This window comes from Bos mutus, chromosome 3 (genome assembly GCF_027580195.1).
Source record: "Bos mutus isolate GX-2022 chromosome 3, NWIPB_WYAK_1.1, whole genome shotgun sequence".
NCBI classification, from domain to species: Eukaryota; Metazoa; Chordata; class Mammalia; order Artiodactyla; family Bovidae; genus Bos; species Bos mutus.
In genome coordinates this window covers 78,182,075-78,209,410 of record NC_091619.1, presented here as the reverse complement: position 1 = coordinate 78,209,410, position 27,336 = coordinate 78,182,075, and the positions used below count along the sequence as shown (strand labels likewise).

The window sequence follows — 27,336 nt, the reverse complement described above, 5'->3', positions numbered from 1 at the left end:
GTATTTGAATTGTTTTCTATTTTTTAAGCTATCATGAGTACAATTGTTATGAACATTCTCATCCAAGGCTTTTTGTAGACATATCCTTTCATTTCTCTGGGGTATATAAGGAGAAGTCAAATTGCTGGTCACATGGTAACTTTATGTTTAATTATTTGAGAAACTGCAGAGTATTTTCCAAAGCAGCTGCATCATTTTACATCCCCACTGGCAATGCACACAAGTTTCAATTTCTCCATATTTTTGGCAACATTTGTTACTGTCTATATTTTTGATTGAAGCCACCCTAGGAGTTGTGAAGTTATATCTCTTTGTGGCTTTGGTTTGCATTTCCCTAATGACTAATGACACTGAGCATCTTTTCAAGAGCTTATTGGCCATTTGTTACACCTGCTTTGGAGAAATGTCTGTTGTCTTCATCAATTCAGAATGTTATAACAGAATACCATAGACTGAGTAGTTTATAAACAACAGAAGTTTATTTCTCATAATTAAGGAAATTGGGAGATTCAAGATCAGGGCACAGGCAGATTTGGTGTCTGATGAAAGCATACTTCCTGGTTCAGAGAAGGCAGTCTTTTCAGGTGTTCTTACATGGCAGAAGGGGGAAGGGACCTCTCTGGGGTTTCTTCTACAAGGGTACTAATTCCCGTCATGAGGGCTCTGCTGCAATAACCTAAAATCACCTCTCAAAGACCCTACCTCCTAATACCACTACATTGGGGGAATAGGTATCAATGTATGAATTTAAAGGGAATATAAATATTTAGTCTGTAGCATCTATTCAAATCTTTTGCCCATTTTTAATTTGGTTATGAGTCCTAACTGACTTTAACAGTGGTTAAATTTAGCTGAGGAAGTCTGTTGTATCAGGGGCACCTCTTTCAATTAAAACTAGCAGAAAATACAGCCTATACCTAGCTTAAATATAAACAGAATTTGTCGTATCACAGAACTGACAGATCTTGGGGGCAATTTTGGCTTCAAGAATGGCCTGATCCAGTGGGGGGAAAATGACAACAAAACCCCATTTCTCCCTATTCATCTCCTGGCTCTGCTTGTGCTATGTGAGCACCATCCTTGGACAGACTCTTCAATAATAGCAGCAGTGCGGCTCCAGCAGCTCCAGTCTACTTTCCCCCAGGTTTAGATGAATTGGGAATGAGTGCTTGCTTTTCTCCCAGTAGCTTTGGCAAAAGACTAGTTGGTCCTGACTACAAATGAATCAGTAGAAGTAGCCAGGGGAATAGGTACACGCATAGTTCTAGGAGGAGTCATAGGCTCCATTCTTGAAGCCAGAGTTAGAGTCCAACCAAAGCTCATGGACTGCAGTGAGGGAGGGGAAGTTCACCAGAGAGGAATTAGAATACTCTTTACCAAATTAGAATACTCTTTACCAGCATCCACTTTCCTCTTCTTTACTAAAAGAAGGGGAAAATAAATGTTGATATGTCACAAACTAGCAAATGCTCATTACAGTGCTTCCTGGGACTTCCCTGGTAGTCCGGGGGTTAAGATTCCACGCTTCCAATACAAGGGGTGCAAGTTCGATCCCTGGTCTGGGAATAAGATCACACATGTCTTGTGGTATAGCCAAAAGATTCAAATAAAACAAACAAACAACATATCATACAGTGCTTCCCCACCATGGTCATGGTCTGACTGAAAGTTGACATGATTTTATCAAAGCAACTAAGCCAAGAGATGTGTCTACAAGATAAACTTTTTTCTTTTCTTGGCCGCACTGCTTGGCTTGCAGGATCTTAGTTTCCAACCAGGGATCAAACCTTTACCTCCTGCAATGGAAATGCACAGTCCTAACTATTGGACCACCAGGAAATCCCCTGTTATTAATATTAATAGAGGCATATTTATAAAGGCAAGAGAACAGTTAGTAGTAAAATCATGGAAAAAAATTACAATGTTTGGAGTTGGAAGACCTGGTTTGAAATTCTAGCTTTGATATTTGCTAAGCACTATGATCTTGGAAAAACCACTTCACCTTCCACACCACATTTTTCTAAGCTTAAAATATGATTCTGACATCACAGGGTGGCTCCAGATATACAAACACATGGCAGCACCTGGCACGTAAAGGGGATTTACTCTTTTTCACCGGCCCTCCATGTGACCCCAGCCCAGGGTCACTTCTTTCTCAGTGAGTGTTTGCTTTCCTGAGGGATTTGAGAGATTTCCCAGAACATCTTTGGATTCATTGCCTGATTGAGCCCTAAACTGCAAACTCAGCTCCATGATTAGAGTATGATTCACTCAACTCTGAGAATGGTTTCTGGTTGGAATGTCATTGGAGTACAATGAGCTAGATCCAAATGGTGGCCTCTGAGTATAGCCTACCGTGGAAGACAGGGATGCTCTTCTTAGCTGGAGGCCTAGGAAATGTCAGACTCCCATGGTTTGATTTCCAGCAACAGAAAGGAGTGCCTCCTTCCTCCTCTCTGAATGCATGCTGCCTCTTCGGATTCTAGTTTGGTAACTGAGCAGTAGGAGCCTCATTACTCCCAACTGGGTTAAGAGTTTGGAACTTGTCTGTTGGTAACTCCAGAATTTCTATATAAGAAATGCTTAGGGACAGCAGTCCTGACTGAAGTGAGTATCTACAGGAATTGCTTTTGAAATCATTTGCATTTTAATGAGTGGAGAGTTTTACTTGGACTGCATACTATTTAAGATGGCTTTTGGTAGGGCTGATGGCAATTACCTGGAAACTTTGGTTATCCCTTGACACCACCATGGACTGTACTCTTTCCTCATCTCCATGATGCTGTACCTGACTTATGTAGGGAGTGGAGCTATTGCAAAATTTCCTCATGGGCATTTTTGTTCTGCCTCTGTAAGTCTGAATTCTCTAGAAAGCAGACCGACATGAAAATGGCGTTAGAAGTAAAAGCAATTTATTGGGAAACTTTGTGCTTGATTGTATATATTCCCTCTCACCAAAATCACATATATACTGACCTTCCCCTGTCTCTTTGGAGTGGTCTCTCAGAGTTAATCTGAGGTGCTGTCTCCTGGGTTGCAGTCCTATTTTTGCCCCAAATAAAACTGAATTCACACACACACAAAAGAAGTAAAAGAATTTAAGAAAAGAATGGCATGATATATTTAAAGTGATGAAAGGGAAGAACCTCCAACCAAGAATACTCTACCCAGCAAGACTCCCCTTCAGATTTGACAGGGAAATCAAAAGCTTTCCAGACAAGCAAAAGTTCAGAGAATTCAGCACTATCAAACCAGCTTTACAATAAATGCTAAAAGAACTTCTCTAGGCAGGAAACACAAGAGAAGGAAAATACGTACACAAAATTAACCCCAAATACCTAAGAAAATAGTAATAAGATCATAAATATCAATAATTACCTTAAATATAAATGGATTAAATGCACAGCAAGAGACACAGGCTGGCTAGGCCGATGAAAATGTGCATGTATGCACTTCCACTTACCACATCGCTCTACTTAACCCCTCAAATTGCATGTAATTATTTATATTGCTAGGTTAATCATGTTCCCATTATGGCTCGCAACTGTAATTATCTTTTATTTTTTATCTATTGATTATGAAACTGATAAACATCTTTTTCTATTGTGATTATGTAACTATTAGTCACTTAATACCATTGTATTATGATTGGTCAACAAAAAATAAAAGAATTCTATATCACTAAAACTATCATTTAATAGAAAAACCTGTAATCACTTTTTTTTTTTTTTTTGCTAACACTTGAAATACATTTACTAATTAAGACAACCAACACTTTTACTTTTATTTGCATTTATTTTTTGCGGCATTTATTCCTGGACCATAAGTTTTTGTTTCTTCAGTTTCTTCTGGGATTCTTTTTCTTCTGTGCAACCTCCTCTTCTGGTTTAGGAATAATCTGTTCTTCTTCAGGAAGGATCATCTCAGTGTGGCAGGGAGAGCTCATGCAGGGGTTGATCCGACCATGAGCTCTGTAAGTCCTGCGCCGCATCCTGGGGGCTTTGTTCACTTGGATGTGCTCAATGACCAGGGGATCTACATCTAAGCCCTTAAGTTCAGCATCAGTCTCTGCATTTTTGAGCATGCGTAGTAAAAATTCAGCACTCTTTTTGGGCCACTGACCCTGCATCCAGCCCCGCTGTTTGGCCCGTGCACACCTACCAGCTCCACCGTTGTAACGACGGAATGGCACACGTTGCTTCTTTAAAGTGACATCCTTCAGATACTTGGTGGCTTTTCGGATATGCATACCCTTTATGGCCTGGGCAGTTTCCGAGTGTTCTTAAAGTGAACACGAAGATTTGAACCTTTTGATTTGCATGATTTTGTGGGGTTTTCTGGGTCAAGTGAATAGCGCACCATTTTTAGGGGTCACCTCAGGCCGCTTACTGGAAAAAAAGCTGTCATCACTTTTTAAAATCCAGAAGTAAAAGCTACTTGTTGGGGGGTAATGTCGGGGAAAGGCAAAAGGAGGAGGGGTAGGAGTGAGCAGGGAAAGACTTTAAACCATGATGCAGGGCTGATCCTGGTGCAAGGAGGAGAAGGAAGTGTGCTTTAGTAGGTAGAGCTTCAGACTGTGGTGTAGCTCTGGAAATCTCACAGGCAGCCTAACAGGGAGCCTGGCACCAGGATTGCCCTTCAAGCAGTCCCATACTGCACGGCCATGGTCACACCCATCTTTACCAGGCTCAGTCACTGGCTGACAACTCAGTGGGAAAACACGTTGCATTCTGGATGCTGGGGTGGATGTAGAAGGTGCTACAGCTGGAGGCTGTCAGCTCTCTGTGCTCCCTGAAGCATGTTCCTTTTTCCTTTTTTTTAAAATAGATGTCTTTTAAAAAGTATATTTATTTATTTATTTGGCTGCAGTTGTGGCACACAGGATCTCCAATTTTTGTTGAAGAATGCAGAGTCTTCAGTTGTGGCAGGGGAACTCTTTGCTGTGACCGGTGGGATCTAGCTCCCTGACCAGGGATTGAACCTGGGCCTGCTGTATTGGCAGTGCAGAGTCTTAAACCACTAGACCACCAGGGAAGTCCCAGCACACTCTTGAAGAGAGGTCTGAGCTGTAGCTTTTACAGCGGCCACAAGCCCTCACCTCCAGCTGGCCATTCTGCTCGTGCCTATATACACACTTAGAGGAGGGAGGTGGCGTGTTGCTGTGCTCCACAGAACTGCCTTAGCTTCCTTCCTGATTCCCTTGGCTGAACCATCAGTAGGTCATCCTCTACCTTAGATTTCTTCTCTTTGAAAGATTTCCTGTGCCTGGAATGCTTCTGCTGCACTCACCCTGATAACCAGCTCTGGCATCTCCTTCACGTCTCTGTCCCCATTTCAGTGAATTCTTCTCTGACCATCTAATATAATAGCAACCCCCTCACAATCCTTATTTCCCTTCCTGGCTTTATTTTTTTTTTTTTCATAGCACTTATCATGCACTATCGAAAAAGTCTGTTTGTATATTTATCCTCTGTCTTCTTTGATTAAAAATAATTGATGTCAGCTCAGCAAATTGTATTTGCTGCACCATCTCTAGTGCCTACAATGGTGACTGCACATAGCAAATGTCATTCAGTATGTGACAAAGGAAGGGAAAGAAAGAGGAAGATAGGAAAAAACTGATAGACCCACATGAATGTTCTAAAACTTAGTAAATACCTCTAAACCTTTCTCTTTTTGATGCAGACTTTGTATCTAAGAAGCTCGTCTAACTTCTCTGTGCATGTCAAGCATCTAACCTCCTGAAAGTGAAGAAATTTGCAAAAGTGGGTCACTTAAAGGTGGAATTTTAAATTAAAGACAGGTACTGCTTTCCTCGGAGAAGGCAATGGCACCCCACTCCAGTACTTTTGCCTGGAAAATCCTATGGACGGAGGAGCCTGGTAGACTGCAGTCCATGGCGTCGCTAAGAGTCGGATACGACTGAGCGACTTGACTTTCACTTTTCACTTTCATGCATTGGAGAAGGAAATGGCAACCCACTCCAGTGTTCTTGCCTGGAGAATCCAAGGGACAGAGGAGCCTGGTGGGCTGCCGTCTATGGGGTCGCACAGAGTCGGACACGACTGAAGCGACTTAGCAGCAGCAGCAGCACTGCTTTCCTATATCAGGCACCATGTTACATACCTTCACATACATTATCGCATTTATTGCTCCCACTCCCAACAACACTTTTGAAATAGACCTAAGTCATGCCTATTTTACAAGCAAACAGACTGAAGTCCAAAGAAGGTATTTCATGTCACACACACAACAGGAAGTATGGAATTTAAATCCAGATTTGTTTAACAGCAACAAATGAGAAACAGTCTTTAGTGCTAAACAAGAGGAGAGTGACCAAATTCCCAAAGCATTTGACAGTAGAAATAAGAATAAAATTAAAGGGTTATATTATAGAGAATAGAGTAAAGAATCATTTTTACTAGACATGGGCTTTAACTTTCACTATCAGAGTTACCTAGCCCAAGAGAGACACTCAGTTCAGCTCAGTCACTCAGTCGTGTCCAACTCTTTGTGACTCCATGAACCACAGCATGCCAGGCCTCCCTGTCCATCACCAACTGCCAGAGTCCACGCAAAGTCATGTCCATTGAGTGGGTGATGCCATCCAACCATCTCATCCTCTGTCATCCCCTTCTCCTCCTGCCCTCGATCTTTCCCAGCATCAGAGTCTTTTCAAATGAGTCAGCTCTTCACATCAGGTGGTCAAAGCATTGGACTTTCAGCTTTATCAGTCTTCCCAATGAACACTCAGGACTGATCTCCTTTAGGATGGACTGGTTGGATCTCCTTGCTGTCCAAGGGCTCTCAAGAGTCTTCTCCAACACCACAGTTCAAAAGCATCAAACCTTGAGCTCTCAGCTTTCTTTATAGTCCAACTCTCACATCCATACATGACCACTGGAAAAACTATAGCCTTGACTAGATGGACCTTTGTTGGCAAAGTAATGTCTCTGCTTTTGAATATGTTGTCTAAGTTGGTCATAACTTTCCTTTCAAGGAGTAAGCATCTTTTAATTTCATGGTTGCAATCACCATCTGCAGTGATTTTAGAGCCCCCCCCCAAATAAAGTCATCCACTGTTCCCCCATCTATTTCCCATAAAGTGATGGGACCAGATGCCATGATCTTCGTTTTCTGAATGTTGAGCTTTAAGCCAACTTTTTCACTCTCCTCTTTCACTGTCGTCAAGAGGCTTTTAGTTCCTCTTCACTTTCTGCCATAAGGGTGGTGTCATCTGCATATCTCAGGTTATTGATATTTCTCCCAGCAATCTTGATTCCAGCTTGTACTTCCTCCAGCCCAGCATTTCTCATGATGTACTCTGCATATAAGTTAAATAAGCAGGGTGACAATATACAGCCTTGACAGACTCCTTTTCCTATTTGGAACCAGTCTGTTGTTCCATGTCCAGTTCTAACTGTTGCTTCCTGACCTGCATACAGGTTTCTCAAGAGGCAGGTCAGGTGGTCTGGTATTCCCATCTCCTTCAGAATTTTCCATAGTTTCTTGTGATCCACACAGTCAAAGGCTTTGGCATAGTCAATAAAGCAGAAATAGATGTTTTTCTGGAACTCTTGTGCTTTTTTGATGATCCAGCAGATGTTGGCAATTTGATCTCTGGTTCCTTTGCCTTTTCTAAAACCAGCTTGAACATCTGGAAGTTCATGGTTCATGTGTTGTTGAAGCCTGGCTTGGAGAATTTTGAGCATTACTTTACTAGCATGTGAGATGCGTACAATTGTGTGGTAGTTTGAGCATTCTTTGGCATTGCCTTTCTTTGGGATTGGAATGAAAACTGACCTTTTCCAGTCCTGTGGCCACTGCTGAGTTTTCCAAATTTGCTGACATATTGAGTACAGCACTTTGACAGCATCATCTTCCAGGATTTGAAATAGCTCAATTGGAATTCTATCACCTCCACTTGCTTTGTTGATAGTGATGCTTCCTAAGAGAGACACTATCTTCTTACAATGGGGATTTGTTTTTTCTTTATGAAGCCTATTATGGATTGAACATTTGTGTCCCCCCTAAATTTATTTACCTAAGCCCTAACTCCCCAGTGTGATGGTATAAGGAGCTGGGGCCTTTGGAAAGTAATTACTTTTAGATGAAATCACAAGGGTGGCCTGGAGAAGGAAATGGCAACCCACTCCAGTTTTCTTGCTTGGAGAATCCCATGGACAGAGGAGCCTGGAGGGCCACAGTCCATGGGGTCTAAAGAGTTGGACACGACTTAGCGACTAAACCACCACCATCATGAGGGTAGAGACTCCATGGTGGGATTAATGCCCTTATAAAAAGAGTGAGAGACGTCAGTGCACCGCCTCCACTGCATGAGGATACAGCGAAAAGGTGGATGACTGAAGCCACAAAACGACCTCGCATCAGTTACTGAATTGGCTGTCACCATGATCTAGGACTTGTTAGCCTTCAGAACTGTGAGAAATAAATTTTTGTTGTTTAAGCCACCCAGTCTATGACATCTAGTTATAACTGCCCTAACAGACTAAGACAAAGTCTCAGAAACATATAGCCTCCAGAACCACCATCAGTTCAGTTCAGTTCAGTCTCTCAGTCATATCCGACTCTTTGCGACCCCATGAATCGCAGCATGACAGGCCTCCCTGTCCATCACCAACTCCCGGAGTTCACTCAGACTCATGTCCATTGAGTCAGTGATGCCATCCAGCCATCTCATCCTCTGTCGTCCCCTTCTCCTCCTGCCCCCAATCCCTCCCAGCATCAGAATCTTTTCCAATGAGTCAACTCTTCGCATGAGGTGGCCAAAGTACTGGAGTTTCAGCTTTAGCATCATTCCTTCCAAAGAAATCCCAGGGCTGATCTCCTTCAGAATGCTGCTGCTGCTGCTGCTGCTGCTAGTAAGTCGCTTCCGTCGTGTCTGACTCTGTGCGACCCCATAGACAGCAGCCCATCAGGATCCCCCGTCCCTGGGATTCTCCAGGCAAGAACACTGGAGGGGGTTGCCATTTCCTTCTCCAATACATGAAAGTGAAAAGTGAAAGTGAAGTCGCTCAGGCGTGTCCGACTCTTAGCGACCCCCTGGACTGCAGCCCACCAGGCTCCTCCATCCGTGGGATTTTCAAGGCAAGAGTACTGGAGTGGGGTGCCATCGCCTTCTCCTCCTTCAGAATAGGGCCCAGTAATTCCACTCCTGGGTATTTATGTGAAGAAAATGAAAACACTAATTTGAAAAGATATCTGCACCCCTATGTTTCATTACAGCATTATTTTCAATAGCTAAGATTTGGAAACAACCTAAGTGACCATCAATAGATGAATGGATAAAGATGTGGCATATATGTGCAATGGAATATTACTTAACGATAGAAAGGAATGAAATCTTGCAACATGGATAGCCTAGAGGGTATTATGCTAAGTGAAATAAGTCAGACAGAAAAAGACAAGCACTGTAGATTTCACTTACATGTAGAATCTAAAAAACAAATGAACAAATGTAATATAACAGAAACAGACTCATATATACAGAGAACAAACAGGTGGTAGCCAGAGCGGTGAGGGGAAGAGAGAAATAGGTGAGGGAGACTAGAAGGTGTGAACTTGCAGTTAAAAATAAATGAGTCACAGATATGAAATGCTCAGTATGGGGAATAAAGTCAATAATTATGTAATATCTTTGTATGGTGATGGATGAAAACTAGACTTATCATAGTGATCAGTTTGAAATGTATAGAAATATTGAATCACTATGTTGCATACCAGGAACTAAGTGTTTTAGGATGATTATACTTCAAAAAGAAACAGACCAAAAACTCATAGAAAAAGAGATCAGATTTGTGGTTACCAGAGATGGGGATGGGGAGGACTGGATGAAAGTAGTTAAAAAATACAAACTTCCAGTTACAAGACAAATAAGTACTAAGGATGTAATTACAACATGATAAGTGTAATTAACATGGCTGTACATTATAAATGAAAGCGGTTAGAGTAAATCCTGAGTTCTCACCACAAGGAAAAAAAATTTTTTCTATTTTTTAAAGCTATATCTATATGATATAACGGATGTTCACTAAACTTATTGTGGTATCATTTCATGATGTATGTAAGTCAAATCATCATGCTGTATACCTTAAATGTACATAGTGCTATATATAAATTATAACTCAATTAGACTGGAAGGGAAAAGAAAAATACATAGCCACACAGCATCAGAAAATCTCCTTTAGGAGAGAAGCCTGTCCTCACGGTAAAAGGGCAACTAATGAAAATAGAAGGGACTTCCCTGGTGGTCAGTGGTTAAGAATCCAGCTGCCAATGCAGGCGACACGGGTTTGATTCCTGGTCTGGGCAGATTCCACATGCCGCAGAGCAACTAAACCCATGCACCACAACTATATGCTCTAGAGCCCACACACCACAACTACTGAAGCTGGAACACCCTGCAGCCCATGCTCCACAAGAGAAGCCACCACAGTGAGAAGCCCATGCACCACAACTGCAGAGCGGTTCCCGCTTGCCACAGCTAGAGAAAGCCTGCACGGAGCAATGAAGACCAGGCATAGCCAAAGATAAATACATAAAAAGAAAAGAGAAGGAACAATGGACGTTCCAGATTAGAGACATGACAACCAAATGCAATACATTGTCTGAAAATGGATGCTGGCTTGGGAAAATAAAATAGCTATAAAGGACGTTAAAGGCTTCCCACGTGGTACTAGCGGTAAAGAACGTGCCTGCCAATGAAGGGGACACAACAGATGCAGAATCAATCCCTGGGTTGGAAAGATCCCCTGAAGCAGGGCATGACAACCCACTCCAGTATTCTTGCCTGGAGAATCCCCATGGACAGAGAAGCCTGGTAGGCTACAGTCCATAGGGTAGGACACAACTGAAGTAACTGAGCATGCAAGTGACTGAGCACACACACATGATGGATGCTATTGAGACAATTAATGGAATTTGCCTATTGGATCATACATTATGTAACAGTATTACATCAATATTGACTTCTTGTTCTGATCATTTTGTTGTGGTTATATAAATCATTTTTTCAGAAAATCTTCTGAAATATTTAGGGGTCTCTTAACATATGATATCTCTAATTTACTCCCGAAGTTTCTGGAAAAAAAAATCATACCTACATACTATAGAAAAATAGAGGGGGAGGGGTGGGGAAGAGAGACAGAATGATAAAACAAATGGGTCAAATTATAAACAATTGGTAATGCTGTGTATAGGGCTTACAGGTGTTCCATGTATCATTCACTCAAACTTCTAAATTTGAAAATGCATATCAAAATTTTAAGTTACAAAATGTGCTTTTAATCTCAAACAAGACTCTCTCTGGATGTTAATCAGGGGGCTAGTGAAACACTTCAGGTAATTATCATAGATTTTTTCTTTAAAGCATTTGAATTATTTTACAAGTCAAAATGAGAAACTCAAAAGACAGTTGCGGAAATGCATAGCACTAATTTCTTTTGGAAATATAATCTACCCTTTTTCTCTAAGTGCTCATAAGATATGCCTGAGTTCTGGTCATTTTGTTAGAAGTGATGGTTTGCAATGAGTCCTTTTGCAAAACAGAACATTTTATGATTCCAATTTCGTAAATGGAAATAAAATGTATGCAAAGAATAAAGACTGAAAGAAACAACCATGAATCTACTCAAAATAATTTGAAATGACTTGGCCTCATTTTCTTAATCTTGATGTAATTTTTAAAGCATTCCATACAGGATGCCTGAATAACAGCAGGGTTTTTTAGGGAGAAGACAGTGGGTATTTTGCTTTTATAAAAATATTTATAAATTAGAAATCGCATGTGGCTATTGTCTCTTCAGTTTCTTCATTTATCAGTTTTCTAAACCATCTTTTTCCACTCGCTATTTCTCTGCATTAAACTGTCCACCAGTGGTTATTGAGCACCATTTGGTGTTCAGTTCAATTCAGTCGCTCAGTCGTGTCCAACTCTTTGTGACCCCATGAATCGCAGCACGCCAGGCCTCCCTGTCCATCACCAACTCCTGGAGTTCACTCAGACTCTCGTCCATCGAGTCGGTGATGCCATCCAGCCATCTCATCCTCTGTTGTCCCCTTCTCCTCCTGCCCCCAATCCCCCCCAGCATCCGAGTCTTTTCCAATGAGTCAACTCTTCGCATGAGGTCGCCAAAGTACTGGAGTTTCAGCTTTAGCATCATTCCTTCCAAAGAAATCCCAGGGCTGATCTCCTTCAGAATGGACTGGTTGGATCTCCTTGCAGTCCCAGGGACTCTCAAGAGTCTTCTCCAACACCACAGTTCAAAAGCATCAATTCTTCGGCGCTCAGTCTTCTTCACAGTCCAACTCTCACATCCATACATGACCACAGGAAAAACCATAGCCTTGACTACACGGACCTTTGTTGCCAAAGTAATGTCTCTGCTTTTCAATATGCCATCTAGGTTGGTCATAACTTTCCTTCCAAGGAGTAAGCGTCTTTTAATTTCACGGCTGCAGTCACCATCTGCAGAGATTTTGGAGCCCCCAAAAATAAAGTCTGACACTGTTTCCACTGTTTCCCCATCTATTTCCCATGAAGTGATGGGACCAGATGCCATGATCTTCGTTTTCTGAATGTTGAGCTTTAAGCCAACTTTTTCACTCTCCACTTTCACATTCACCAAGAGGCTCTTTAGTTCTTCTTCACTTTCTGCCATAAGGGTGGTGTCATCTGCACATCTCAGGTTGTTGAGATTTCTCCCGGCAATCTTGATTTCCAGCTTGTGCTTCTTCCAGTCCAGCGTTTCTCATGATATACTCTGCATATAAGTTAAATAAGCAGGGTGACAATATACAGCCTTGACGTACTCCTTTTCCTATTTGGAACCAGTCTGTTGTTCCATGTCCTGTTCTAACTGTTGCTTCCTGACCTGCATATAGGTTTCTCAAGAGGCAGGTCAGGTGGTCTGGTATTCCCATCTCTTTCAGAATTTTCCACAGTTTCTTGTGATCCACACAGTCAAAGGCTTTGGCAAAGTCAATAAAGCAGAAATAGATGTTTTTCTGGAACTCTCTTGCTTTTTCCATGATCCAGTGGATGTTGGCAATTTGATCTCTGGTTCCTCTGCCTTTTCTAAAACCAGCTTGAACATGAGGAAGTTCATGGTTCACGTATTGCTGAAGCCTGGCTTGGAGAATTTTGAGCATTACTTTACTAGCATGTGAGATGAGTGCGATTGTGCGTTAGTTTGAGCATTCTTGGGCATTGCCTTTCTTTGGGATTGGAATGAAAACTAAATAAAAGAAGATGGGGACATGGGTCTCTGTAGAGACCACTAGTTGCCTGTTCAACATTCATTTCTTTCTCGAAAACAGACTACACCTTCATTATTCGGTGAATTAGTGTACTCAGCTATAAAATATTTCCCAGGATTCCTTGCATATGTGGTGCCCAATGAGATATAAACAGAAGCTGTCTGTTTTCCCTTTTCCCTTCATCTTTTCCTCCACCTTGCCTGGAACAAAGATATGATGGGTGGACTTCCAGATGCCATTTTATAAACAAAAGGACAAGGCTCACATCCTGGGGATGGCAGAAAGTGAAAGTGTTAGTCAGTCAGTCATGTCCGGCTCTTTGTGCCTGTGGGGCTTCAGCCCACCAGGCTCCTCTGTCCATGGAATTCTCCAGGCAAGAATACTAGAGTGGGTAGCCATTCCCTTCTCCAGGGGATCTTCCCGACCAAGGGATCAAACTCCAGTCTCCTGCATTGCAGGCTGATTCTTTACCGTCTGAGGCTTCCTTGGCTCAGACGGTACTTTCCTTTTACCTCAGGAAAGAGGTAAAAGAAGCTAGGACCATAATGCTCCCTTAGGGTCCACGTCATCAGTCCCAGCTGACCTTCTCTGAACTCCTTTTAAGTAAGAGAAAAATCAACATATATCTTATTGAAGCCATCATTACTCTGAATCTCTGCAACTAGCAGTTGGATACAAGTTTTAAATTATATAACCCCTGATTTTAAGAGACAATTAAGGAGAGAAAACTAGCACACATAAAACACTTAGAAAACACATGAAGCAGCATGGTATTAAGACACAGCTTAAGTGTAAGAGTGAGAGCTTTAGAATCTATCTGTCATCCCTGCAGTTCTAGCCTCAGCTGAGCATTTTAGGATGTGTGACTCTGGGAAAATTATCTAATCTCTCTGAATCTTGGTTTCCTCTTTTATAAAATTAGAATGACAATAACTACCTTGTGTATTCAGTCCATTCTGAAGATCAGCCCTGGGATTTCTTTGGAGGGAATGATGCCGAAGCTGAAACTCCAGTACTTTGGCCACCTCATGCGAAGAGTTGACTCATTGGAAAAGACTCTGATGCTGGCAGGGATTGGGGGAAGGAGGAGAAGGGGATGACAGATGGCTGGATGGCATCACTGACTCGACGGACGTGAGCGTGCTGCAATTCATGGGGTCACAAAGAGTCGGACACGACTGAGCGACTGAACTGAACTGACCTTGTGTAGTTGTAATGAGGAATAGAGATAAAGGGACTGTCACTTAATAGGTGCTCAATAAAAGATGGTAGTAATTTATAAGCTATACAAACTCACAATAGAATGAAATATATATAGGTTGAAATTGTCAAGAAAACCTTAGAGAATAAGTTGGATTTTGGCGGCAGTGAAGGGACTGAAATGTTCAGGATGGATAAAGGGGAAAGGTACTCCACACAAGTCAAGGAAGGGCATGACTAAAGACATAGGGATTGCTGAATATAGCATACTTGAGAGTTACAAGGAAATCAGTATACCTGGTACTGTTGCATTAAGGAAGGTAGAGCAGTGTTGATAGGGTAAGATCAGGACAGGACAGATGGGGTGGGATACCAGGTTGAAAGCCAAAGAAGAGATATGTGACTTGCTATGAAAGGGCATAGGAGAATCCATAAGTTTCATACAAAAAGAATGATTAGAACAGACACAATAAAATCTCATCACACTAAGGTGTTCAGTTCTCCTGAGTGATTTTCTTTTAGAACAAGTGACAAGGAAATGAGCCTGAGTGCCAAATGGAAGATAAGTACCTAGCCCCAAAAGTGGCCATTAATTTAATGGAAAAACTGCCTAATAGCAAACATCAGTCTAGTTGTTAGAAAGGTGCTATGGGGTAGCTTGAGTCCACACAAGCTTTCTTCCTGTAGTTTTTGTTTAAAATGAAGACTTTTTATAAGACTTTTGGTATTTGGCAAAGGCATTTTTCACTAAAATATTTAATCAAGCCAATCAGACAAAATATGTTTCTCTGTACAAACCATAAGATACCAGCAGACACTCACCCATTTTGCTTCTAATGGTGACTTTTTCACTATGTCATTTTGAAAAGTCTACTTAGGAGTGCCATTTGTTTCCATCAGATATTTCAGCACTTTCTCAAAATAAAAGTTAAGAGATTCATTAACCAGTCCTTCCACTCTTTGGCTTTCACAGAATCACATTATACAATATAAACTTAAATTATTACTGTTTTTCCTATATGTTAAGATGTAAACTAAACCAGCTGACAGACTTCTTGTAGGCCAGTACTTCCCAGATGAAACCCACCCACAAGTTCCAATTCGAAATTCTTCTCTTCTTTCTCGTAAGTTGAAATAGAATATGTCATAAGAACTAAAAACAAATGGGTATAAAGCTTGGCTGAGTAATCACATCTCTGAGATGTCATGGAAAAGGCATGAACTTGGAGTGAAAAAGACTACACTGAGTCCTGACTCAACAAGAAGATTGGAGAAGCTGAGCAATTTAGATTTCCTGAATCTCAGTTGGGTCTCCTGTAAAATAAGGATTATAACCCCTTCCTACTCCAAGAAGCCCTTCCTTGGGAGGACTGCATAAAATAATCATGTAAAAGTGATCTGTAAGGCTTAAAGAGTTGTATCAATAAAAATGTGATATTTTCAGTAAATACTTAAGAGTGTCTATTCACTATGTTCCTATATTCATGGAGCACCCCGATCATACCCTTTCAAAGGGTGGACCCAAGCAGTTATATATGAAATACATGTAACAGTGATAATTTAAAAACAAAAGCTACAGTTTAGAATGATGAAAAAGTTCTAGGGATGGATAGTGGTAATACGTATGTACATTCAAACATCTGTATGTACTCAGGAATTCCCTGGTGGTCCAGTGGTTAGACGCTATGCTCTCACTGCCTGGATCCCAATTTGATCTCTGGTTGGGAATTAAGATCCCACAAGCCAAGTGGCACTGCCAAAAAAAGTGTGTATGTACTTTTGTCTCCTCATAGGTTTATTCTAGGTGTTTTATTCTTTTTGCTACAGTGGTGGATGAGATTGTTTCTTTAATTTCTCTTTCTTATTTTTCATTATTAGTGTATAGGAATGCAAGGGATTTCTGTGTATTGATTTTGTATCCTACAACTTTACTAAATTAATTGATTAGCTCTAGTAATTTTCTGATCGTATCTTTAAGGTTTTTCATGTATAGTATCATGTCAGCTGCAAATACAGTTCTATTACTTCTTTTCCCATCTGGATTCCTCTTCTTAAAAAAAAATGTGCATGTAGTTAATGCCACTGAATTTGGTACATTTAAAATGTAAAATTGTACATTTAAAATGTAAAATGGTAAATTTTATGTGATGTATATTTTTCCACAAAACAAAATTTTTTAAAAAACAACTAAAAGCTAACACATATTGAGGACTTAGGACCTTTCTTAAATCCTTGACAAGGATTGTTTTATTTTATCCTCATAATAACATCATGCAGTAAGTGGCAGAGCTATCCACATTTTACAGAGAAGCAAACAGAGACACAGAAAAGCCAAGAAACTAACACACATCTACATGGCTAGTAAGTGGTAGAGCTCTATTTGAATCTGGACAGACTCCAGAACCCTGCCACCATTACCAAGCCTTTTTCCCTCCACCAATCAGAGGAGAGCTCGGGTCACAAAGTCTGAGGCCCATGGCTTAGCAGACTCTTGCTTGGGAATCTGACATAAGAGATACTGAAATTCTGATCAGATAGTGGTTGGCTCTGGACTCATTTGATAAAAACCTGAGGTCTTTGGCTCCAAGGCATGTCAAAGGCTCACATGAACCAGTTATAAGGGAACAGGAAACCAGGAATAGGCAAAAGGAAAGACAATCTAAAGAAAACAAGAGCCCAGGGAGGGGAGATGGGGTGTGCTGGACACCCCTTTCCAGTTCCTACGTGTGTCTTGTGCTTTGTATCTTTGTGATTGCTCTGTGATTATCAACAAACCTCTTTTACTTAGGCTGCTCCAATGAGCTGTATAATTTGCAATCTAATGAGCTCTAATTATTCTAATAGAGTATTTCAAGAGGGAAGACAAGGTGCATATGCAAAAAATCTAGAGCATAGTTCTTTATAATAATTAAACATTGCAAAAAACAAAGCCACCCAATAACTAGGAAATAATAAATTATACTATGTCCATTCAGTGAAATATTATATAATCATGAAAATGCATAGACAGAAAAACTGCATCTAAGCAAAATAATCACAATAGGGAAAATATGTGAGGATGAGATGGCTAGATAGCATTACCAACTCAATGGACATGAACCTGAGCAAACTCCGAGACAGTGAAGACAGGGAAGCCTGGCATGTTGCAGTCCATGGGGTCGCAAACAGTCAGACACAACCTTAGCGACTGAATAACAACAACAAAACATGTGAAAAGCTGTGAATGCAGGAAAGAACAGTATGTGTATGTGAGTGTGTATGTGTGTTCTATATTGTTCAAAAATTGCATTAAATTTTTGAGAAAAGCTTGAGGGCTCTTAAAAACCTACTTTCTTAAAATATTTGCTAGAGGACTTCCCTGGTGATGGAGTGAATAAAAATCCACTTGCCAATGCAGGGGACACAGGCTCGACCCCTGGTCTGGGAGATTCCACATGTCATTCAGCAACATGCCACAGAACAACTAAGCCTGTGTGCCGCAGCTGTTGAGCCTGTGCTCTAGAGCCCTTGAGCTACCACACCCTGGTCTGGGAGGTTCCACATGTCATACAGCAACATGTCACAGAACAACTAAGCCTGCGTGCCGCAGCTGCTGAGCCTGTGCTCGAGAGCCCTTGAGCTGCACTACTGAGGCGCATGTGGCTGGGGCCTGTGCTTCACAACACGAGAAGCCACGGGAATGCGAAGTCCAGGCGCCACAACTAGAGAAAGCCTGTGGGCAGCAATGAAGATACAGCACAACCATAATACAAAATAAATACATTATTTAAAAATTTGGTGGCTTCTCTGGTGGCTCAAATGGTAAAGAATCTGCCTGCAATGCAGGAGACCCAGGTTCCATCCCTGGGTCAGAAGTTCCCCTGGAGAAGGGAATGGCTGCCCACTCCAGTATTCTTGCCTGGAGAATTCCATGGACAGAGGAGCTTGGCAGTCTACAGTCCACGGGGTCTCTAAGAGTAGGACACGACTGAGCAACCATCATACACCAGGTATCAGAAGTAGAAATAATTTTAGGCATTTAGCACAACTCTTCATTTCTCCAGAATCTGAGCACCTGCCGTGATGAGGAGTCGTCTGCTCAGTGGTTGCTTACCTTCTGCCTGAACACTTCTGGGGACAGAGGTGCCAAAGTTTCTCCTCTCTTTGGTTGGCTTATTACAAAGCTCTCCTTTATGTTATGCCTGCAGTTTCTTCCCCTTAGTTCGAGTTGTCTCTATTGGGGTCAAATCTGTTGCTTCTTTTTTACCCTCTGGCATGTCTACTATCACTGCAGTAGACAATTCCTCTCAAAGTACAATCAGCTCTCGTCGCAGACCCTGCTCCCTCTCCTTTCACTGGCAAATACTTGGATTTCACCTTGGAGCGCTGTGGACCACACAAGTTTCTCTCCAGGTAGAAAACTGTTGTCCCAGGAGAAAAAGCACACACGCATGAACAGAAAACTGGAGAGAAAAGAGCCCTGGAGGAAAGTGAAGGCCAACTACAAATGGAAAAACCCAGCAAAGGGGTCATGGGAAAATAGCCAAAGTAGAGACCTACTTCCAGTCCCCCAGTGACCTTCTTCCCTTGATTTCTAGAACATGTGATGATATACCCAAAGCTGTGTCATATCTCATCATATCAGAGGCCCATGGAGTTAAAATAAATGGGAAAAAACCTTTCAAGCTAGTCTGAAAAAATAGATCATTTGAACATATTGACTATTTAACCCCTCATTTAAATCTCCTAGGTGGAGTATCTCTGTGAAGACTGCAGGTAAGATTCTGCCTAATAGAGATATAACCCTTTGTTCCAGCCAACATAGAGTCAGTAAGTTTTTGATAGAAAAAGTTAACTTTTAAATACTTCAATGACAAAGAGAAAAGGGAAACAGGAGAAGCTCTAGAAAATATAAGAGATTAAAAAACCTTGGGGGAGACATGGATTGGGGTTAGAAGATGCAAATCATGATATATAAGATGAGGACTTCCCAGGTGGCTCAGTGGTAAAGAATCTGCCTGCCAATGCAGGAGATGCAGATTCAATCCTTGGGTTGGGAAGATCCTCTGGAGGAGGAAATGACAACCCACTCCAGTATTCCTGCCTGGGAAAATTCCATGGACAGAGGAGTCTGGTGGGCTACAGTCTATGAGGTCATAAAGAGTCGGACACGACTGAGTAGACAGACATATATATAACTGAATCTCTTTGCTGCACAGCAGAAATTAACACAACACTGTATATCAACTATACTTCAATTTTTAAGAAGAGATTCAAAAAGCTTAAACAAATGAGACCAAAAAAGGCAAAAAGAAGAAAAGGACAATGTACACAAACACTTGGTCTGATAAGACCCTCACTCATTAAACATTCTACACATGTGCACCCATCCATGCACACAAATCTCTGCTCTCTTCAGAATGTCCACGGTAAATCTCAGTTTGTATAAAAGTGAAGACCTCCCTGGGATCTAAATAAACCTCAGGAAGTGGACTGTGTTTCCTATTTTAGCCAAAGTTACTCCTGTATTGTCTGAGCCCTCCACAAACAGTGATAATTAGAGAGTATTCAGAAGTTGGAAAGTAAGAAGAAAGTGATCTACACACAATAAGGAAATGCCTGTCACTCTCATATCTTTCTCTGAGACCAGGTGGCTGAGGACCCTCCGAGCCTTCAAGGATATGGTTTAAAGAAAGACTTAACTCAAGAACTGCAATCCTCACTCACAAGAATCAGATAAAAGCTACTTTCAGGTTGCTATAGGACTCTGATTCATTACTTATTTGAATTCTAGGTGCTCTGATGAAAGGTCATTTTAAAAGCATGTCTGCATTAACCTTTAAGAGGTTTCTGTCTGGGCATCCTGGATCATCCTGGTATTTAAATCCTGGGTTTAACAGGTGATGGGGACTGAAAGGTTTACCAGCCACTACAGTCAGGCACAGCCACGCACACGAAGCCATTCATCAGGGCCACCTTCTCTTCAGATGTCCCACTTTCAGGATCACAGAATTTACCATACTAAATGTTAAGGCCAGCAACAACCCATTTCCCTTCCCCAAAGAGGGGCATGCAAGAACCCACAGAAATAGTCTGGACACACAGGCCCTGCTCATCTGCGAAAATAATTACAGTCACGGTCTTTGGCTCCAGTTCCCACCCTTGGAACATGCATTATAACCTAACTCCTAAATCGAACTAGATTCTGCTCCAGTTTAGCATCCTTCCCAAATGCCTCAGTCAAACTGGTGCAGCCCCTGGATGGAGTACTAAGTACAGCTGCGGCTCAGAAGAACGAGAGCACCACAGGAGGGAAGGAGGGAGGGAGGGAGGGAGGGAGGGCAGAAGCAGAAACTAGACAAAATCAGAAACACATTTTAGAACGGTGGGCTTGGGGGGAGAGGGGAAATACATTAACAAAATGTCCCAGTAATTTCATGGCAGAGCTAGAAGAGAGCACTTAGAGCTATCCCAGCACTCTCCAACAGAAAGCATTCCCTGGATGCACAGACGTTCACAACACTGACAAGCCTCAGGTGGCAGTTCTGGCTCGAACATGTGGTCACAATGTGACAGCATGAGAAGAACACAACAGAATGCCCAAGAGGCATCTAGGCGGCAGAGAGCAAAACAAAAGGCTGAACTCCCCTCCACAGAACCCCATTAAAAGACAAAGTGTATCTATTACAAAGTCACATTTTCCATTTTTCTGCTTTATAAAATCAGCAATGCTGGAGGGTAGGAATGAGTGCAAAAGTGTTGGAGCATGAGGCTCACGGATATCCCTTAGTGAGCAAAGGGAAGGACTGACGGGAGAACTCCCACCCATTTTAAACACACAGATGTCCAGTTTGGGGCTGTGGATGCTAGGTCACTTGCAGTCTTATTCTACATTGAAATAATGTCTTTCTGAAACCACACAGAGAGTGCAGGCGCCCACAGAGTTCCTCCACAACCGTGAACTAGTCCCCTAGCAAAGCCAGGATGAGATTCTGCCAGCAACAGGATGCCATACCCTTCCATAACAAAATAATTCACTTGCCACCATTTTTATCTGCATCATCCTCCAGATACGACTAACTCCTTCTTTGAGAAAGTTACTGTGGCCTGTCAGATTCCAGGGAGCTACCATGCTGCTGTAAAACCTTCAGGACTGCTCTATACAGGCAAAGGCATTGATACTCTGTTCAGAGCCTTGTGAGTGGGTGGGATGGCCAGGGATCCTCCTGGAGTACCAGAAAGCGGAGCTGGGCCACAAGGGATGTTCTCAGATCTAGGACAACAGCCTTCCTCTTGCTGATGCTCTGACTTCTGCCCCATTCTGATGTTTCCTCCTCATCATGTTTCCATGTGCTGTTTCCTTCTTTCCGATTGTGATCCCCACTGTCATCACCTTCCAAAGCCTTGAACGTGTTCACTTTCTTGCAGCTGTCATTACCACGGCCTCACAGTGAGGCCATCACTTTTACATGATATTACTTTTACATGGTGATACTCAAGGTCACATCGTGGGTATGTGAACTGTGGAGCAGGGCCCTGTGCTCCTTCAATGTTCTGTTGTTGTCATTTTGAAATTCCTAATAATTTTCTGAGTAAGGGAGTCCACTCATGTAACCAGTCCTGAAAATGTTTCAAGAGCTTCATGTGAAACCTCTCCATTTAGCCATTCTTTTTAAATTTTGTTTATTTATTTTTGGCTGTGCTGGGTCTTCACTGCTGCGTGTGGGCTTCTCACTGCAGTGGCTGCTCCCGTTGCTGAGCACAGGCTCTCCGCGTGCAGGTTCAGTAGTTGTGGCACATGGGCTTAGTTGCCCCGGAAGTAGGTGCAGTCTTCCCAGACCAGGACTGAACCCACGTTCCCTGCATTAGCACGTGGAATTTTAACCACTGGACCACCAGAGAAGTCTGGGCCTTCTTTTAAGAGAACTCAATTTGGGGTCTTTCAGCCATCCTAGTTGTTGTTCTCAGGCTTTTGTCCCCAGAACACACCACAGACTCTGAAAGTGAAAGTCGCTCAGCTGTGTCTGACTCTTGGGAACCCCATGGACTGTAGACCACTGTGACCCGCCAGGCTCCTCTGTCCATGGAGTTCTCCAGGCAAGAATACAGGAGACGGTTGCCATTCTCTTCTCCAGGGGATCATCCCAACCCAGGGATCGAACTCAGGTCTCCCACATTGCAGGCAGATTCTTTACCATCTGAACCACCAGGGAAGGCCAACCACAGACTCTGCATATGACTCAGTTAGTGAGGAATATAGGGATACCTCAAAGACCTTTGTTATAAACAAGATCGTATGCCTATTTGCAGTAACAGCAGTTTCTGTTTACTATGTCACTGGCATTATGTTAAGGACATTATATGTATTATGTAATCCTCACACCAACTTTCTAGTTAAGAGACAGATTTATCCCTAGTTTGCAGATAAGAAAACTGTGGCTTAGAGAGGTGACATAACTTGCCGAAGACCATACAGTTATAGGAGGCAGAGAACTCAAACCCAGGTCTGACAGACCCTTTTATAGTAACTCTACTAGGGCATTTCCCAAGTTCTTGGAGACATTCATCACTTGGGAGGCTAGAGGCAGCACACATGGAGCTAGTAACTAATTCTGATCATATTTTGATCTATGGTGACTCAGCTGGGAACGTCTCTTTGGATGCTTGCAAGCTATTCCCACATGGCCATTTCCTTTTCCAAGTTCATGGCTTTCATTAGGCTCTTTCCACTAAGCTTAGCCTCTATATTAGTTTCCAACTGCTGCTGTAACAAATTATCACAAATTCAGTGGGCTTAAAACAATACAAATATATTGAACTGGCCAAAAAATTTCGTTCTGGTTATTTTTATTTTTTCATAAGATGGTAAGTTATCCTACAGTTCTGGAGCTCAGAAGTCTTCAGGGCCTTCCAGGGCTAAGATGAAGGTGCTGGCAGAGATGCGTTCATTCTGGGGGCTCAAGGGGAGAATCCTTCCTTGCTTCTCCCATCTTCGGGTGGCTGCCTGCGTTCCTTGGCTTGTGGCCATATTACCCCAGTCTCTGCTTCTGTTGTCCTGTCTTCTGCTCTGACTGTGACTGTTCTGCCTCCCTCTTATAAGAACCCTGTGATTACACTGGTCACCTGGATAATGCACAATAATCTCCTGACTTTTAAGTCAGCAGGAGAGTAACCTTAACCCCATCTGCAATTTTTAATTCTCCTTTGCCATGTACCATATTCACAGCTTCCAGAAATTCAGACATGGACATTTTTGAGGGTCCATTAGTACGTCTACCACAGACTCCCAACACACACACACACCTACCTAGTTCCTCTTGTAAACTGGACTCCAAGGTCTTCCCCTTCCTATGGATCCTGTCCACCTTCCTAGGCATTCTGGTTCTTCTATGTTCAGTCAATAAACATTTACCAAGCACGTAATACAGACAAGGCATTTTGCTCAGGGCAGGGGAGACCAAGAAAAAAAGATATTGTTGCTGCCTGAAAGGTGCTCATTTTAGTGAAGCTGACTGGAAAATCATGAAACAAAATGTGGCAATTACAGGGATAAAAAAGAAGCATGGGGTGAAGGGGCACTCAGGACTTGGGGTCTGGGGTGGAGAGAGATATGTAAAGATATATCTTATGATTCCTATTCTTATCAAGATTCACAAAATGAAATAACAGTAGGTAGGATTCATCATGAAAAATGAGGATGTGTAATCTGGTCTCAGGCATCATGTCAGTGCCCGGCGATTCCAGGCAGGGCTGGGCTGTCCAGAAGCTGAGAGGCGCAGGAGCACACAGATCTCCCTCTGTGCTTCTGAAGGCCTCGCTTCAGCCTGGGGTCAGTGGCGGCCAGCAGGAATTACTCACTACCAAGGTGAGCGGGACCTCTTCCCAGTGGAACAAGCTTCTTACAGTCTTCAAGTGGGATGGGCTCATCCCAGGGTGGGTGATGCTCTCATTTCCTCAGGCTCTGCCTGATCTAAGCAAAGGTCTTATTTTGGGAAAGTTGAAATGGGGGAAAAAAAAATGTTAAATATACAGAGATGTAGTTTAGCTCCCCTCTGCATCTCAAATGTGGAGTCAAAAGAGCAAGAACTTGTAAGTTTTCAAGGATTTATGTTAGTTTTAGATACTGTTTCAAAGCCCAGGACCCTGGATGTGCCTGGACTGACCTTTGTTCTTACTTGATGGCCACTTTGTAACTGTTACCATAAGAAACTGGAAGTTATCGTGGGAGTCTGTAGTTCCCGCCCACAGACATTTCACAGGAAGCTGCTGGCTTTGTTTCCAGCTCTATACTGAACTCTGCTGTCCCCTTTCAGAAACACAAACAAGTGTGTGTTTGTTTTCATTTTCCTGTTTAACCTGCACAGTCATGGCAAACCGAGGTCTCTCAGTTTTTTAAAAAATAACATACACACAGGGAAATTTCCTTTCTAGTGGCACGTAGCTTAAATGCTACTTAGATGAAACTGAGTTCATGTAAAATCAAGAGACTTTGTGAAATTGCTAGTATTTGTATTGGGCTTCACAGTTGGCCAGAGGTGTTCTTGGCCATTGAATTTTGCTCCTTATAAACCCTGTGAAACCCTGTCCCCGATGGGGTCCCGTTAAGCCTTAAGGACCTTTCAAATCCAGAGTCCCTTCTGAGCAGATGACTAAACAGGGACTTTTTATGTTTTACTCTGTTGAATAAAATACATTTGCCCATCATCTACAAACTGTACCCTCTGCTGAGTCCCACACCTGAGAACACAGCCATTGGCTCACCCTGAATGCCTCCAGTGACGTGGGCGTCACCTCACAAGGCATCTCTGCTTGTTTCTGACGGATGGCACACAGACATTGACAGATTCCCCTAGGATGTCCACAAGAGGGCCTGGAGGGGTTTGGTGTGGGCCCGGTTCAGGTTCTTTATATTGGAAATGGCCAACCAGCCATTTAGATCTTCCGGATAACATGAACGACAGGGGTCACACAGAAAAGGTGGTCCTTCTGCCCAAGACCTGCTCTTTATCCCCATCACGGATGGACTGAGTCAGCAGGAAGTGGCACACACTGTAACTTCAGCTACAGATTTTAATTAAACACACACACACACACAATCTAAGTGAATTTTCAAAAAATTAATTAAACTTAAGTTTGAAAAATTCTTAATGTATGGACTTTAGGTGATAAATAAAAACAAAAATCTGTATCATGATTTGGATGAATCTCCAGGGGATTATCAGATCAGATCAGATCAGATCAGTCGCTCAGTCATGTCTGACTCTGCGACCCCATGAATTGCAGCACGCCAGGCCTCTTTGTAGAAAAAAGCCAATTCCAAAAAGTTACATACAATACGAATCTAATCATAGAAAGTATCCAAAATGACAACATTTTAGAAGGGAAGCTAGGTTAGAGATAGGACAGGGTGTGGGTGGGTGGTCAGCAGGCTTTGACTCTGAGCTGGGTGGTGTGGAGACCACTGTCTCTGCCCACTGGTCAAGGGCAGAGTGAGCTTCAGGTCAGATGATCTTCACTGAGCCAACTCACAGAAAAGCCTTGACTTCCAGGGCAATTTCTCAGTTTACTGTACACCCTAAAGACACCAAGTGAAGCTGTAAGTTTTTCAAATGGGGAGTATGACATTAAAACACAGGTACTTGCTTGGGGAAAAAGAACATTTGTGGCAGCTTAGGGCTGCAGACTCAACTGGATTCCCAAGTGACAGCAAAGACTGATGATCACCTGTAAAGCATCGCATCTGTACTGTGGGAAGTCACCCAAGAAGGCTTGGGAAGTGAAGCCTGAGAAAGAGCAGGCCCTGCTTGGTCTAGTGAAGCTTGGTCTGAGCCGGTGACTGTTCACAGTTAGTGGGTCAATGGCAAGGGCAGAGATGGACAAGACAGAGTGAGAGAGTAGTGAAAAGAGAAGGAGCAACGGCGTGCAAGGGCAAGGTTGGCAGCTTGATCAGTGTTCGGCCTCTGCCCGAAAGATTGTGAGGCTCTGAGCCAGGCTCTGAGTCTCTCTGAATTTGATTCCTATTTGTAAAACAGAACATTGAGCCCCTACCTAGCCTTTGTTACCAGGTTGGTGGGAAGAACAAATGGAATAATGTAAGTAAAAAGCATTTTGTGAACACTTGGATTCTCTGCAAAGATCAGTCATGAGATCTGGCAAGATTCTTACTAGTGGCCCCTAAATTTTTAGACCTATGATTTGGCAAGTAAATTAATTCAATCCGAAGGCTGCTGGGTCCATGGGCCTGAAGTGAGCATCACTTAAGTGATCAGGTCTTGACAGCAGCGGCTGCACTAACTATGGATTTCTGTATGGGGTAACATCATTGGAGGAGGAAGCACGACAGGCCACATCTAAGCTGAACTCTAACAACTTCAGCTGGCTCCTCACTTTGCTGCTAGGGCTGATCCTTGGCCCAAAGACAGGATCAGCCTATGTCTTGGCTGATGACTTAGGCTTCAGCCTTTAATAGTGAGTGAAAGCTCATCTAATTTGTAAGGCTTTTTCCCTCAATTCCCACTTAAGTAATTTGGTAAGTCAGTAAGTCTCGAAATGCTGGCCAGGAAAGGGGAGCTCATCAGAGAGGATGGCAGTCTACTGAGAGACCCTCTGGGAGGGAGGCAGTTAGGGCTCACTTGAAAATCTTCTCTGAGAAGTGGCAGAGTGTGGCAGAAAGCATGTTGGCTCAGAGCTCAGGGAGCTGTATGAATAACCAAGCTTTATCCTGAGTCTGTTTGCTCCCCAGTCAAATGGTAGCAACAAGCTCTCCCTTGGTGGTCCAATGGTTAAGAATTGCTTTGCAATGCAAGTGTGCGGATTCAATCTTTTCTGAGGGACCTAGGATCCCACATGTCAGAGTAACTAAGCCCGAGCAGCCACAAC

General features: G+C 42.6%; 1 non-coding gene and 2 pseudogenes across 1 annotated transcript; all 3 read right to left on the bottom strand.

Moving 5' to 3' along the window:
* Positions 1 to 521: 521 nt before the first annotated feature.
* Positions 522 to 4,747, bottom strand: LOC138986089 (large ribosomal subunit protein uL22-like; annotated as a pseudogene).
* A 213-nt stretch (positions 4,748 to 4,960) lies between these two features.
* On the bottom strand, positions 4,961 to 5,034 carry TRNAG-GCC (transfer RNA glycine (anticodon GCC)). The gene has a single exon. It is a non-coding gene; the product is annotated as a tRNA-Gly (tRNA).
* A 16,209-nt stretch (positions 5,035 to 21,243) lies between these two features.
* On the bottom strand, positions 21,244 to 27,133 carry LOC102287273 (eukaryotic translation initiation factor 4E type 2 pseudogene; annotated as a pseudogene).
* Positions 27,134 to 27,336: the final 203 nt, after the last annotated feature.